This window comes from Martes martes, assembly GCF_963455335.1.
Source record: "Martes martes genome assembly, chromosome: 2".
Classification (NCBI taxonomy): domain Eukaryota; kingdom Metazoa; phylum Chordata; class Mammalia; order Carnivora; family Mustelidae; genus Martes; species Martes martes.
This window is the reverse complement of record NC_137889.1, coordinates 82,105,930-82,122,892: the sequence shown is the minus strand read 5'-3', so window position 1 is coordinate 82,122,892 and position 16,963 is coordinate 82,105,930. Positions and strand designations below refer to the sequence as shown.

Below are 16,963 nucleotides of genomic sequence, written 5' to 3'. Positions count from 1 at the left end.
CAGAAAAAAAAGAAGCAACAAACATTAAGTTCTACCAAATTCAGAGTCTACATTTATAGTTTTGTTGTTTTAAAAACCATAGTTCTAAAAATACAACTTTACTGGTATTTTGAGGAAGAGACAAGTATATATTTTGTAACTATTTTATTGAATATTTACTTTTCTTATGTCTGGTGGACAGTATACTCAAAGAAAAATAGAAAGGAAATAAAACAAATGTTTGTAGTCAAATCACAAAAATATTACAACATGCTCCTAGCTATCTACTCTACAGAAGAATAAATCTTGGTTCATCTTAGATGGTGAATTTAGCATGAGAAATGAAAATATATATAAACACGGACTTAATTATATTTCTTTTTACATTATCTTGCCCAGACCCTCTTAAGGAAGAAGTACTGAAAATTAAAATGAACCAAAAATAGGGAAAAAAGGGGGGGGGGAGGGAGATTAATAATATAGATACTAACAAAAACATTAACTTGGAAAGATAGCTGTACCGTTCCTGTCCACAGGAGCATTATTTACAACAGCCAAGACATGGAAACAACCTAAGTGTCCACAAATGGGTGAAGGGACAAAGGAAATGTACTTTATATGTATAATGGAATAAATACTCAGCCATAAAAAAGGAAAAATGCCATTTGCAACAACATGGTTGGACCTTGAGGGCATTATACTAAAATAAGTCATACAGAGAAAGACATACACTGTATGACCTCACATGTGGAATCTTTAAAAAAAAAACCAGCTCATAGATTCAGAGAACAGATTGGTGAATGCCAGAGTGGGGGAGTGGAGGGTGGGTGAAATTGGTGAAGGGGGTCAAAAGGCACAAATTTCCAGGTACAAAATAAACCACGAGGATGTAATGTAATATAATATACAACATAATGACTACGGTTAATAATACAAATAATACAAATACTGCATATTTGAAATTTGCTTAAATAGTAGTAGATCTAATAAGTTTCTGTTGCACACATACAAAAATTTCAACTATGTATGATGACAGATGTTAACTAGACTTATGGTGGTGATCATTTTGCAATGTATATAGGTATCAAATCATAATGTTGTATACCTGGAACTAATATGATATTATATATCAATTATACTTTAGTAAAAATAATGATGTAAATACTATAAGATTATTGACTACACATGTATACATGTATACATATAATGCAATTATATTGAATCATATGTATATTATTCAATTAGTTTAGCATTAAGTCAAAGCAATTTCACAATATTTGCTATGTATATCATAGTATTAATCCCTTTAAAGATACATTTACTATGACTGAAAGAGGGTAGGAATAAGAGAAATAACAAGCAATAAAAATTATAGTCCTTGAGGGGCTCCTAGCTGACTCAGTCAGTAGAGCATACAACTCTTGATCTTGGGGTTATAGGTTCAAGCCACCCATTGGGTGTAGAGACTACTTAAAAATAAAAATAAAAAATAAATAAAAATTATAATGCTTAAAAATGTATTATTAATAAAGAGAACACTACAAAAGAGGTTTCTAGATGTCACTCATAAAAAAAAAATAAATCCATTATCCTTTCTCCATACTAATGTTTTAGATTGACTATTGCACAAAAGAGCTGTAGGATTAAGAATTATATACAACATTTTAAATGAAAATCATTCTACTTTCTAGGTATTCTTCTTCTTCTTTTTAAATTGGGCTCTACACCAAGCATAGAGACCAAAGTGAAGCTTGAACAGTGACACTGAGATCAAGACCTGAGCTGAGATCAAGATTTAGATGCTTAACTGACTGACCCACCCAGGCACCCCTGGAATAAGAATTAGATAAAAAAGAAATGTCTCCAAAATTGGTTAGTTTTAGAGTTTTAAAGAACTCTGGTTCCTGTTTCACATGGGCAAGACTGCAGCAACATGTCACCTATAAACTGGTAGACCTCGCAGATATCCTGTGCAATTTCTGATGTGTTTACTTCCAAATATGCATTGTTTTGAAATTATGTTTTTGAAAAATTTATTTTCCAAATTCTTACTTGATACATACATTCATTGGTCTCATTCTTTCTTCTTTCTGCCTATAATAATCCTTGTTTATATTATTTTTGTTAGTCTGTTTATAGTTATCTTTGCTTTTGCTCTCATTAGCTCTCAATTAACAACTTTCAATTTTAATGATAGTCAAAATCATATGATACTCCCCCACACGCACACATGCCCATGGTTTTATTGACTCCATGAACTGGCACCTTTTTGCCTAGAAAATACAGAATAATCTCACCCTAATCCTACTTGAAGCTGTAGAAAGAAGACGGACTTGAGCTGTATAACACAAACCAATCTATATAAGAAGTACCCCATGTTCATGTTTAATATTTAAAATTCTGACTATTCATCCCAAAGTACAATACTATACTATATTGTACTAAAATACAATAATATCCTAGATAGGCTCAATCTTCTCTTTCCCATACATTTAAGACAATAGCAAATTAAAGACAATAGCATTGTCTACCTCAAACTGTTTATGAATTATAAAACATTTTCACTTAGGAAAAGAAAATAAGGGATTGTTAATATTAGGTAAACATAAAGCAAATATAATTATTTGAGATATGCTCAACTGAGTTTCTTGAATTTATCCCAGAAGATGATCACTTTATTCCTCAAGGTAATGAATAGTCAAAACTTATATATTGGAAACCTATTATGTTTCCTGCTCTGTTCCAGGTGCTTGCGGTATCACAAACAAAACAAAGCCTTTTCCTCTTAATGTGACAACTTCCAAGACTGTACGTTAATATATTCATTCCTAAACTAGGTATACAGTAACTAATGTTCAGCTGCCAAAACCTACTTCAGATGTCTCTTCTTTTAGAATTCCGTATCTGACAAAAACAGAGAGGGAGACAAACCACAAGAGACTTAACTCTAGGAAACAAACTGAGGGCTGCTGGAGGGGTGGTGGGGGGGATGGTAACTGGGTGATCAGTATCAAGGAGGGCAACTGATGGGATAAGCACTGGGCATTATATGCAACTGACACATCACTAAATTCTACCTCTGAAACTAATATCACACTATATGTTAATTAAATTGAATTTAAATAAATAAATAAAAGAATTCCATCTTTGATTCCCATTCTACATTCCCTTAGGACTGCATGTTTTAATGATAATGTATGGGTTTACTTTCCTTACCTTTACCACATTATTCATTCCTAAACTGTAAAGGCATTTTACTTAAGTCCAGAAGCTAACCACTGGTCTAGCTCTGTGCCTTGCCCATGGCACTAATTCATACACATTGATAGTGTGTATTTAAAAAAAAAAAAAAAAAAAAAAAAAAAAACAATATCCCATGGCCAGAACATGTCGGAAGACAAATTTACATATTATGTCAATGTTTCATTCTCCATTCCTAAGATCCTACTGACCGCACATGATAAAGATAAGAAGATTTTACAATTTATACACTTTCTAATTAAGGCCCCTTAATTCATTTCTGATATCTTACTCAAATCTATTATAACCTATACGTATATTTCAGCTGAAGGTGATAGGTGACAAAGTACTTGTTACTGAGATTTGTCATTTCCTTATTTTGCTTGCTTATTTCAAGAAAGTAAACCATGTCCTATAATTTTACCACACTCCAAGAATTCCATAATTATAGTCATTATTTTATCTTAACTCTGAAATATGAATAAGCTGATGATAAAAGCTGTTATTTTAGGCAAGACATTTGATATCAGACTTTGCTTTTTATAAACTAATGATAATCACAAGCTGTTTTAAAGTTTACATGAAATGATAACTGTATATATTAATCACCTTAATAACTAAATCAGTATGTATGTGAAGCAGAAACTTTGTCCAAAATATGCTGTCTAATTAAAATACAATGAGAGAAAATTTATTATCAGGTATCAAGTTTTCCTGATGTCAGTGAATAGGAGATTGCTATATAAGATAATGCAAAATTGGTCATGTGTACAAAGATTCTAAATTTACAAAGATCAAATTAATTGAGCAACAAACAGCGATGTTTAGGCAGGGATTTCAAATTTCTGATTTCATTCTACAGGCTCATTAGGAAGTTTGTAGAAATTTTGCCATTTCCTTGACTGACATTATCTTCAAAAAAAGGTTTAAATTATTTTGCATTTACTCAGAAGCACAAGAATTCATCCATTAGCCGTGATAGTAACTACAGGTGATTTTAAGAAATGGGGGTCTTTGTTCAGGAAGTTCATAGCATATCTTCCACATGCAATGAGAAAAAGTTAATATGGTGAGCATATCCCCAACATCCCCATCATTACTATGAAGCAGCCACTGGAAAAGAAGGGCTGGATTGACCTTACCCAGAAGTATGCCTGGAAAACCAATTTAAGCCCATTTCCCTCACACGTGTATGATTTTAATGGGCTAATCAGAGCGAATCCAATGCCTTTTCTTCAACAGTTAAGAATGAGATCATTTTGGGTGAAGAAGTGAGATCCGGAACTACTGTAGCCATTAAGCTTGTAACAAAATCCAGTCTGATGAAAAAGTCAATGCACAGAAGTAGGCAGATAAATGACAGTGCAGAAAATGGAGCTAGATCCCAGATTAAACTACACAATAAATTCATCCCATGTCTGGGCTTCTCAGGTCCATGACTAAATAAATCACTTTTATTACTTAAGCCAGTAAGATATATATATATATACACACACACACACACACACGTGTACATATACGTGTGTGTGTGTGTGTGTGTATAAAATTTGCAACCAAAGTCATTATGTAGTGAACATGTCTGAGATTGCCTGCGATGGCCTTCATTTAGTCCTGTGATCCTGGTGTGATTATTATCAGTGTTCCCTTTTCATGCTCTAAAATACCTGATTTAACATCATAAAGAACACAGCCAATAAGGTCTATAAAATTCTCCTGGTATTGAGGTAAGAGATATAGCATGGTAAAGATTTGACAGCATGGTATTTTAGCCTTAAGGTGAGGGTAAAAATAACTTATTTTGATTTTACACAATGGGATACAACATTTTCAAATGAAGGCTCAATTATGAAAGATAAACTGGCAATTATCTTCTTACCTATTATGTCATGGGACAAAAAGCCAAGTATATATAAACACAGAGTCTCTGTAAAGCTTTTATTACATACCAATTAATAATGAATACAACTGTATGCACACCCCACTATAGTGAGCCATGTTTAGGCAATGGTGTGGTTTTTTATCCTATGTTAAACTGCGCACTATTTTAGATATCCCAAAAAGGCCAAACAGAATGTAGAACAGAAATAAGTTAGGAGCAATTTACATTACAAAATAAGCATTCCCTTTAAAGATTCAGTATTTATTTCATTTTTCAATACTTAATCAACTCTCTCATTGAAATAAAACTATTATTCAATGTAGAAAGTTTATATAAAATATGAGAAATTCTGAAATATTTTAAGCTGAATACATTTATATGAAACAATATTATCATGACAAAAACTGGCTAGTGTGATTTAAGCACAAATTCATAATACATGACAAATAAACAAGCTTACTTAAGAGAAAATATGTTCACTAAAAAACCTCATCTGTTTTGAAGACTCAACATCTGTCAGTTTTCTGTCTGCACTGGGCATATAACTTGCGACATTCAGACTGGAGTTTACCAGCAATCTCAAATATGGAAGTAGCTACCTATTTCCTTGTGAACACACAATGGTTAGATACTACTGACATTCTGATGGAAAGATGTTTAAAATTCATCAGTGAAAAAAATAATGAAAAGGTAATCAATACAAACTTACTTTTTCACAGAAAACATGCAAGTAAGGCCATTAGTTTATGCCTTTATTGAATATTTAAAATATCTTTAGAATTCTCTTTTAGGTTAAGCTTTCAATTAAGCAAGACAAATGATTCCTAAGAAACTATTAATAAAGTAGGAATAAATTTATTTCAGTCTTCATATATCCAGTGATCATTTATGCTGAAAAATGAGGCTACCACTTCCCACTAACATTAGCGTTTCATGTTCACAGGTGAATGCATATAATGTATAGCAATAAGCCTATGATTCTCTTATGAATAACACAAAAGACAGAAAAATAATGAATTCAATCACTTCTTTACAAATCATGTCCTCCTATCTTATGTTCTAAATGTTATTAAATGCTGCTAATAAGTGATATTGTTTGCATTTCCATAAACAATATTTGAGATTTATAAATTATTTTTATAGCAAGATCTTTGGTTTTGGCAGTAATTCCACATAATAACATCAAGAATAAATGGAGGGGCGCCTGGATGGCTCAGTGGGTTGAGCCTCTCTGCCTTCGGCTCAGGTCATGATCTCGGGGTCCTTGGATCGAGCCCCGCGTCGGGCTCTTTGCTCGGCGGGGAGCCTGCTTCTCCCTCTCTGTCTACCTGCTGCTCTGCCTACTTGTGATTCTATCTCTCTCTCTGTTAAATAAATAAAATAAAATCTTTTTTTTAAAAAAAAAAAGAATAAATGGAGCATTTATACTGGGACATGACTGCCCCTTCGAAGGCTAATTAACCAAACTGTGCTCATGAATGTTCTAATCTTTCTGCCCTGCTGGAAAACACCACTGCCTCACGCCATACTACCTCAACAACTCTTGTCAATCTTGAAGTCATGTTAAAATATAAATAAGATATAAACATGAGATTTTAAAAGAAATGAAAGCCATAGTTAATAATAAAACACATCATTTTGGTGGGAAAATAGGTGGTCTAAATTTTACTTCTCAAAGCAAAGATATTTGTAATTGGCTTGAATATGTCCATTAACAGTACTCTTTAGCAACAGCTAGCTATGACAGTAGTTTCAAAATTAAACCAAAGATCTGAGGGAAAAGTTCTAAGAAGAGAAGATGAACCTAGATTAGAACAGATTCAAGAGACACACTTTTATTCAAAATAGGAACTGAACTGACTTTAAGGAGTCTAGCAGAAGTTTCATTTGTGAGGAATGATTATTTTTCAACACATCATTATCTCTAGTTTCTTCAACCATATTCAAAAATACCCACTTGCCTATCTTCTGATCTCAATGAAGGCTTTGAGGATATTTCTGTCAGATTGGACACTGTCAGATGCCACAAGAAGATTTGAGAGTTCTTCTTTATGGTATTTGCACTATTTATATGAGTGTAATCCCACAGCCAGCAAATGGACTGGCTGCATTCATGACCTCCCAACAAGTAAACAGACCTGTTTGAACACAGCATTTCCTTGACAATTCTTGTTCACGAAACCCAATTTTGATGTTGAAAATTCTCCCCCTCCTCCATATTCCCTATAAATCCATCCATTCTTCTTCTGAGAGAAATGGAACACTGTCCCCCCAAATGGAACAAAGATATGGAAATAAATGCCCAGGGGTCGAGGAGAGCAGGAGAAAAAGAACAGAAAAAAAATTAATTTAACCACAGCAAGTTTAACAGAACTAATTATCTTGACAAATGGCACTCAGTCTTATTCTCAAGTTGAGAGAGGCTTTTTAAGAAGGATGTGCATGACACAAACCTTAAAAACTAGACTAATCCTTTAAATACATGATTTAAATTTATACACATCTATTTCTGCACAATTATACAAACTAGCAACTATTTTAGAGCAGTTATCATACTTCAAAATTCAGTTGCAATGTTATATTTTTGTTGAAAGTCAACCAAAAAAAAAAAAAAAAAAGCAAGTCAACCAAAACAAAAGATTTCTGATGAGGAAGCAATATAGCAGCAAAACATAAGAGGAACCTGATATAAATATATATTAAAACTTTTATTCATTAATAAGAAATATTTCATTAAGTACTTTCTGCCAGAAGAAAATACTTATTAATAAAGGATGGGGGGAAAATGTCTAAGAAACACCAGAATCATCCATTACACTTTGAGAGATACACTTCTACTCTATATCACAACAGTGAAAATAAAATGCCAGGGACATTATCCTTTAACATTTCAGAGAGTACAGAAAGGAGAATAGAGACATTTCAATAAGCACACTACAGTCTGAAGATCATTAGGAATACGGTAACAACACAGGAGCATTGGGACGACCAGGTAAAATTTACAAGTACAAAGACAGAAAAACTCCCAGTATGAAAGAAAGGCATTAAAATTTGCACTAGTTCATGTTGTAAAATCAGATAAGAATATTATACCACCTAAACAAATCCTCCTTTTTAATATGGTTCACTACATCAACCTTAATTATGTCAGAGTATGTTAGAGTGCACAATAAGAAAAGCTTAAAAATTCAGAGTAAATAAAAATATATGTTTTGCTTACCTTTTAAATGTTCTTTCTCCTCTTTTCTATGCCAGTCCAGATGCTTGGGTATAGTTCCTCCCTGCCAGTAGATGGAGATAGTAAAATTGAGTCTTTTGGTGACCTCGCATCCTAATCTAGGTGGTTCAGAATCTTCAATTTCAGATTTTGGAAGTAAAAAAATTTGAATGATTGAAAAGACACATAAAGCTTGTAAAAATTATTATGTGAGTCAGTCAAATGAACTTTTATTCATGGTCATTTGTACCAATCTTTAAGGGAGAGGGTCTTGGCTGGCATAGAAAAAAATAAAAGAAAGAGCATTATTTTGTAGGATAAATTCCCTTGACTCTTCATTCTTCCCAGAGCTTGCTCATTTACTCAACAATTATCTACTGACTACAACTCAACAGTAGTTTGCAAGTTCCTAGCCAGATGCTTTCATACACATTATCTATTTAATGTTTTTAACAACCCTGTGAAGAACTAATGATTGGCCCCAAAAATCTTGTCCCAGAAACTCTATTTTTTAAAGTTCCATATGGTGAGCTGACTCTTGGCTTGCCAAGTTTCTGCAGTCCTCCTGATGTTCGGTTAATGGGCTTCTCAGATTTAGGGAGAATGAGTTTCTTCCTCCTACTGATAAAGGAGACCTTGAAGTTGTTGAAAACTCACTTGGTCTTGATAAAAACTACTTGTGTGTTATTTTGTTTCAAATTAGTACAAGACCTCTAACAGCTTCACAGGCAGAAATTCAAAGGCAAAGTTAGAGCCATTTTACAGAGAAATAAAATGGGGTTTGGGAGAAGGGTTTCACAAAATATTTTTTTCTTTAAGAAATTGTGCACTTAGTATCAAAGGGAGAAACACTAAAATTTGTGATTACAAATAATGTCTCATAAAAACAGTAAAATTAATAACATTTTCCAAAGATACTAGAGGACACATAGGCACATCCTGAGGATGATAAAGAAACAGAATGGAAGAACATTCAAAACTGAATTGAATATTAGTGATAACACAAAATAATTGGTTTCATTTTTCTCACTTAGTTCAGTAAACCTAATGAAATTTTAATTAAATGGAATATATACCTAATTCTTATCACAAGTAAAGTCTAGGTTTCAATACTCCTGGTAGTCAAGATTCGTGATTTTACTTCAACATGAGGCACTTGGGGAAAATAGGGTATCATACAACTACTCCCACAAAAATAACACCAATTTGTTTAAGAATGGCTTATTAAAATAAAACTCACTTTTGTACAGCCACTGTAATCACTCTGCCCAAATGAATAAAGTAATATTTCTGCACCTCTTTATAGTTTTTATAATGATTTTCAGATTATAAAACACTTTCTTTTACATTTTTTTTGGCTGTCACACAACCTTAAAAACCAAATATATTATGCAAACTTTATTACCGTGAAAATAGTGTTGGTTGGCACATTATAAGTTGACCATATAATTTCTTGACCAAACCAAAACATTTTTAAGAATAAAAGATGATGGTATTCATTGTGTCGGGACAACAGACAGAAACCATGATGGTCCCCAGAAAACATGAACATATGCCTACCTAATGAAAAAATCACATTAACCTTCAATCCAGAGCTTTTGAGCCTAAATCTTAGTCTCTTTCCATTCTACCACAAGACTCCAGAAAATCTTTTAACCTGGACATTTGTGTGATTAATTCTTTAGTATATGTTTTCCTATTAGCATCCTCATTCAACTTAACCCACTGAACAGACCTTCTTCTTTGTTTTCATAAATTTGGTAATATTATTACACTAATAGTACTTTATTTCAAGGTAGGTTAAAACAAAAAGAGCAATCCTAAAACCTTTTCTGTTGAACTGCTTTTGTAATAGCTTGAGATGCATTTCTAGTATTAGCAATGAAGCAGGAGACATTTTGACCAATTATTACTGATTTGCTGGATTCTGGCTCCATTCCTTGGGTCAGAACAATAGGGTGATATTAATTCTACTCCCAATTGTAAACTTTCTTCCAGAATTTGGTGGTCCTTTAAAATGATAAATTCCACACTAACACACAAAAGATAAGAGATCTTTTAAAATATGTTTAGGGACACCTCGGTGGCTCAGTTGGTTAAGCACCTGCCTTTGGCTCAGATCATGATCCCAGAGTTCTGGGATCCAGTCCTACATTGGGCTCCTCACTTAGTGGAGAGTCTGCTTCTCCTTCTGCCTGCCACTCCCTCTGCTTGTGCTCTCTCTCTGACAAACACATTTAAAATCTTAAAAAAATAAAATGTGTTTAATAATTAGTGTTTATGGAAAATGAAAATGTACTAAAAAATAAAAACTGCTTATCCTTCACAATGAGTGCAAGTCTTGCATGTATATTCACTTCCTCGATTAGTTTTTAAAGTTTCTGTGTGTAATTTAATTGAACTCTAAAAGACCATGGGTTTTGCCGACATTTCTGTTTTGTTTGGTTTCCACTGTTTTTTACTGGACTATTGCATCCCTCAAAGTATAACACAGTGACTTAAACATCAGAGACAATAAATATTTGTTGACTGGGTGAACTGCCTCGGAATAAAGCCCATGGTTCACCTACAAATGTACTTAAAAAGAAAATTTCATGGATAAAAAGGATGCAATAGGGCTCAATTACCAGCCTATCATTATTTTCTGAAGATCGTTGGCTTAAAAAGAATTGACTAAACTCCTTCACATTTCTGAACAGACACCAGCAGCTGTTGCCAGGTCATCAGACAGGTTTCCGTGGAATAAAGTTATGTTAAATTCGTATTTGGAATTGTTTTGCCATGATCTCTAAAATAAAACTTCCAACAACCACGAGATTTCTCCTAAAGAGCATCATATTCAAGGAAAAAATGATTACTGCTTTCTGAAATCAAAGTTATGTATCTGTTTAAAAAATAACATCCCCATTCTCTTGGCCAGACTTGGAAACACACATATATGCTAAGCAACAAAAAATGTGATATTTTTTCTTTTCACGACTCCCTTCCTTACCACAATTCCAGGATCAAAATTTGTTTTAGTTAGCCTTATGCTTTAATTTTTCTGGGCCAGATGACAGGTATCAAGGGTAATAATATTTAGAATTGAATGTAAGTATTATGGTATGGTGGAAGAAAACAGTAGCCCCATTATGGTAAAAAATCATGCCAGTAGGATGATCTGAACAGAAGAATATAATAATATAGGAAGTTTTTGAGACAAAAACAAACCTTGACATGATTTGCTAAATAATGTCTATAATCCTCTGTTCCTTTATAATTGCTCCAGTTATAAAACTAGGCTTCAGAATTCCTCAAGTATGTTAAACTTCTGTACCAAGTATTTAAAAACAAGAACTATTTTTTTTTCTATCCTTTTAAACCAATGACTTGAGAAAGTTTTGAGAATCTGATGAAAGATATGGGTGCTCAAACCAGAAAATTATATATCTAAAGACTTACTCTCATAGTTTTCACACGATAGCATACAATTTCAGAGTATTTGTCCAGTCCCTAAAAACTATGTCTGAACCCTTTTATCTAGGAAATCAAGGCTAAGAACACTTTCTCCAAAAATAACTTGTCCATTATAAAGCAAAACAAACAATGAGTTCTTCATTCCAGAATCAGGCGGGCTAACAATGCCATTTTGGTAAAATATTATCAGTGTAAAAGAATAACTGATTTAGCAATCAAGCAATTAAAAAAGAAATGCATTCTGAGGGACTAACTAGAGTTTTGGAGTAAGCTGGAAAAAAATGTAGATATAGGTATACTGTGTAGGTACTGTATGTTTTTTACATAAAAATGACAGTATTTCACAGATTTCCAATACAACTGTATAAAAATATTTAAAATATTTTCTGGAAGAATGTATCTAAAATATGTAATTTAAAAACAAAGGAGGAATTCTTTACATTCACTAAAAAATGTATTATCTGTCCTAAGGAAATTTTAGAGATCTGTTATCAAGAAACGTATACATAAAAGAATACAGCAGATAATTTCCTTGTACTTCTACATTTCGACAAGAAGAATTTATTTACTATAACAGTTTTTAAGTGTAAATGATAAGAGCAGTTGCTAATTTTAGAGCACTAATAGTGGGCTAGAAACTGTTAGGCACTCTCGTGAACTATCTCACAGCAATGCTGTGTGAAAGCCTTCATCATCCCCACTCTACCAGGGAGAAAACCTCTAACTGGACCAAGATACAATGAACATTAACAAAAGACACCAACAACAAAATAACAAATGTGGGCCCCACTGGAGAAGATGTTCTAATGACAAAACTGTTTTCTTCTCTCTCTCTTTTTTTTTTAAAGGATATTATTTACTTACTTGACAAGAGAAGAGAGAGAGAGTGAGCACACATGCAGGGGGCAGGCAGAGGGAGAAAACAGGCTCCCTGCTGACCAAGGAGTCTGATGAGGGACTCGATCCCAGGACCCTGGGATCATGACCTGCCAAAAGCAGACACTTAACCCACTGAGCCATCCAGGCACCCAAAGCTGTTTTCTTTCAATGCTATCATCAGCAGTACCCCTGATGAGTAGTAGCAGGAGTTCACATGTTTTTCAATAGGCGGTGGTTTTTCTGAGCCATGTAGGTGGATCAGGCAACATAACATTTATCATTTGGTCCAAGTTCTTTCGTGACTGGATAAATAGTGATTCATTTTCAGAAGATACTTAAGAAAACATTAGAAATTTCCCTTTACCTTTTTTTTTTTTTTTAAACAACAAAAAAGCCAGGTTGAAAAGCAGTAATACAAGTGATACCTTTTAAATAGTCATTGGATTGAGGGTCATGCAATACAGAGGAATCATCATTATGTCTCTATTTGCTCTTGAAGGGTGTGAGTGGGAGAGAAAAGACAGTCATTAACTGCGATCTCCTTATTTTTTCATGTACCCTCTCTCTAGAAAAAGTATAGTATAAAAGTAGAGTACAGTATAATAAGTCCAATATCATAAAAGTCCTAGAGAAGGGTGAAGTTATAATTAAATAAAATTATTTACTCAAAGTTTACTCTTTAGTCAAGAATAAAATATTTTAGTATGTGTGTTTAAGCCACAGGTTTTAGGAGCTCCTTAGCTTCTGTGGCAGTAGAATTTTAATTATCTGCACAAAGATCTTCCACATCTTTCCTTTCTTTTTTTTTTTTTTTTTAAGATGAATTAAAAGTAGAGATTTTCGAGTTGCAAATAGGATTTTTTTTTTCATTATATTCCCATAGACTCTTCATCACATCACTTTATGTTTCTCCTTGGTACTTAAAACTCTCTGAAATTATCTTACCTAACATGTGTTTGCTTTATTTGTCCTTCTCTCCCTTCCAGAAGATAAGTTTCTTGGACCCAAAAGTCTTATATGTATAGTTTCATTCCCAACAACTCGGATAGTATGTTGCCAAAAGGATGTGTGTGATTTACATTTATCGAATTAATACATTCATTATTGATCTAATGCTATGTCTTAAGTGTAACTATACAACAGTCAGACTCTTTGTCTTAACTGTTGTATGATTTTATAATCCTGTCGTCCATTAGGAGGTCAGCAAGGGACTGGAATCCTAGCCAGGAGCCTGTAATAAATTAGGAAAGTCTACTGAACAACACTGATTGACTTACTTCCCCATTTCATGCCTCTTCCTATTTCTTTTTTCCTTCACCTCTTTCTACACATTAATGAGACATTAATAAGTATTTTTTCCTCTTCTTTTACCATAATAGGATTTTCTTTTTCCTCCCCTTCCTTCTATCCATTTATCTTACCCAAGGGAATCTCAGAACTAAAGTTTGAAGTGTTTCAAGACAGACAATATTTCATAGTGTTATAAAACCACAAGGCTGACGTGAACTTAAGAAAATGTTTTGTCTTAAATCCTGAATGAAAAGATGAGCCCATATTATTGTCCTCAACTTCTAAGAAAGTTTCCTTTTGAGTATGCCATTTCTGTGAAATTAACTCTTTTCTATAATCTTCCCAAAGTTGTTATCCTTGTTGCATTTAAATATCTTTTATCCTCTTCATCTATAAATAAGCTGATACTGCAAAGTTGTTTCCACAAGGTTTATTAATCCAAACTTATTTTCTAAATGATGTATGGAATGGGTGCTTCGAAAGAATGCTCAGTCACCATGCAGTTGATACATAAATGCCACGCGGATTAAGAAATCCTTTCAGTACAGAGCCATTTCCTAAAGGTAACTAAGTAACTCCTCATCAGTACACGTTCGCACATTATTCCAAAGTTTAACCCAATTTTACTGCGATTTATCTGTATATTATACCTTGCTATCATTATATGACATAAAAGCTGTGCTTTGTAAAACTGCTGGGAGATTTCATTAGAGAAACCGTACAAAGGAAAAAGTAATGGCGAAAAGATACCAGAGAACACTGACTGCTGAGTGATTGAAAACACTAAGAGTAAATGTGGAGGGAAAATCCTTTAGGTAAACAGAATGATTGTTCCAAAGCAGGCGCTTTTTTTAGTGTATAATGTATGGTGCAAAGAACACCAATGTGGAAAGAAAAAGGCCACCATCCTTCCTATTAACTGCTCAGTTTGTAGGCAGCTGCAACTTTTCTTAAGTAGATGCCAGCTTAGGGGTTTTTAATCAGCTTATGGTGGGAAGAGGCGTCAGAAATTCCTTGCAAATATTAGCACTAAGAAAAAGGAGACAAATGGAAGGAACTGGAACAAATCCAGGTAATTTATAAGTGAACATGTTTAAAAAGGATTCGATTTTAAACTATTTTCTTGGCAAAGACAGGAAATCAACACAAGAAACAAGCAATCACAGGGACCCAGTGAGTATAACCAAAAAGTTAATGTGTCATTCTGAGTTTTTGATTTACAAATTTGACCAAGCAAAGGAATGATGCAGGTGTAATAAAAAAGAAAAAAATAAAACGAATGAAGATAATTACTTTTGAAATGGGCCATGGATAAGAGAACTCAGCCTTCAGCTATTTTGAATAGACCTTCAGCTATTTTTAAAGCTTTCAATCATCTTTGCTCAGTATTGACATATTAATGTTTTTGCTTATGGACTAATACAACCTGTGTTTACAATAATAAATTCAAATGAAAATGAATTAAGACAGGCTCCAGGAAAATCATTTTAAGGAAATATGCTGCTTAGAATATACTGCCTATGTATTTTAGACAGGAGCTTAAATAAAAACCGATTGTAAATAAATACTGAAATCCTGATCATATGTTGTACATAGAAAGATAAAGTTGACACTTTATCTTTATCCTGTGAAATCAGGATATACTGATTTCACACTTATAATTTTATACTATTGTCTATTAGGTAACTCTGAAGGTTATTTCTCTAATAATTTTTCTAGTAGGTCTACATCTTTTTAGTTCTCAATAATTCAGTGGCACTTTTAAAAAGAAAAAAAGCTAATAAGTTAAAGAATAAATAACAAAGTAAACTAACCTGAGATTACAAAAATAAACCATTTAAGAAAACCACTCATAATCTAAGATGACTTAAACTCTTAATTTATCATTGCAGATTAAATGTAATAGTTTTGTCCACTCTGGTTATAACTGGATTACTTTAACACAATAGTCACATTTACCGTGCTTATATTAAATATAATAATATACTGAAATTTATTTGTACATGCACAGACACATAAACAGACACACATCAATAAACCCATATGTAAAACAGTATGCCACAGGTGTCAATTTCTGGGTAACCAGAGCAATGAGTCTACAGCATGGAAGAAATGCAAACAAGACTAGATCTTCAAATCCAAAAAAGCTGATTAAGGATTTGTTTTTTCTAGCACACACATTACCAAACATTTTTGGTGGTATCGCTTTGATGCACTCCAATTGGAATATGCTGTTGACTCAAGGCTTCAAAGGGCTGGCCAGAGTCTGACTTCATGCACAAAGCCCCTAGACCTATAGCACACAATGATCTCATACCATCTCAACTCCTGAGGCACATCTGTCAGACTCACTCGTTTTGCAGTTTAAGCTTTAGGGCTTGAAGGATGTGTTTAAGTTTTATCTCTTAATGAGACTGAAAATCAGTTAAGGCCACAAAATAAATCTTATTATGGTTTCCTTTCAACATCCCATGTTAATGCCACTGAATATAAAATTTCAAATGATTTGATCTTTGATTAAAAAAACGCTTCTGCATACAATACGCATTTAAGTACACATGCATTTTAGGACTGCTATGAATTACAAAGTTCATCTGTATTATTAGTCCTTCGTAAAAAACTCTTACACTGAAGGTATATGTATAACGTTAAATGCATAATAAAATGTACAAAATACACAAAACATTTACTATTTATTATGAATGCTCCCCTTCCACGGCTAGTTTTTTCTAACAACTTTTTACCCATCAATAGTGACTTCCTAGGGACAGGATGAGGATGACAGTTTGACCAAAGCACTTGTCTCCTCGCCTCACCCCCAACTCCCAAAGAGAGGATGACTGCCAGCTCCTTCCAGGCTGCCCTGTTCAGAATCCTTGCTCTGGTCACTGTTTCCAAAAGTGTAGTAAATAGTGGTTCTTTTTTCCCCCTTTTTTAAGATTTTGTATTTATTTGAGAGAAACACAGAGAAAGAGAGAAAGAGAATACAAGTGTGTGGGGGGTGAGGGACAAAAGGAGAGGGA

The 16,963-nt window shown here is 33.5% G+C and overlaps 1 protein-coding gene across 2 annotated transcripts in view; it reads right to left on the bottom strand.

The window, feature by feature from the left end:
- The window catches only part of PDGFC (platelet derived growth factor C), a 197,607-nt gene that overhangs the window by 90,131 nt on the left and 90,513 nt on the right, over positions 1-16,963 (bottom strand). The window contains exon 2 of one of the 2 annotated variants that reach the window (XM_080797081.1): positions 8,319-8,379. The exons of the other annotated variant lie outside the window; for it this stretch is intronic. The gene's annotated coding sequence lies outside the window, so the exon portion shown is untranslated. The remainder of the gene's footprint in view (positions 1-8,318; positions 8,380-16,963) is intronic. 2 annotated transcript variants of the gene reach the window in all.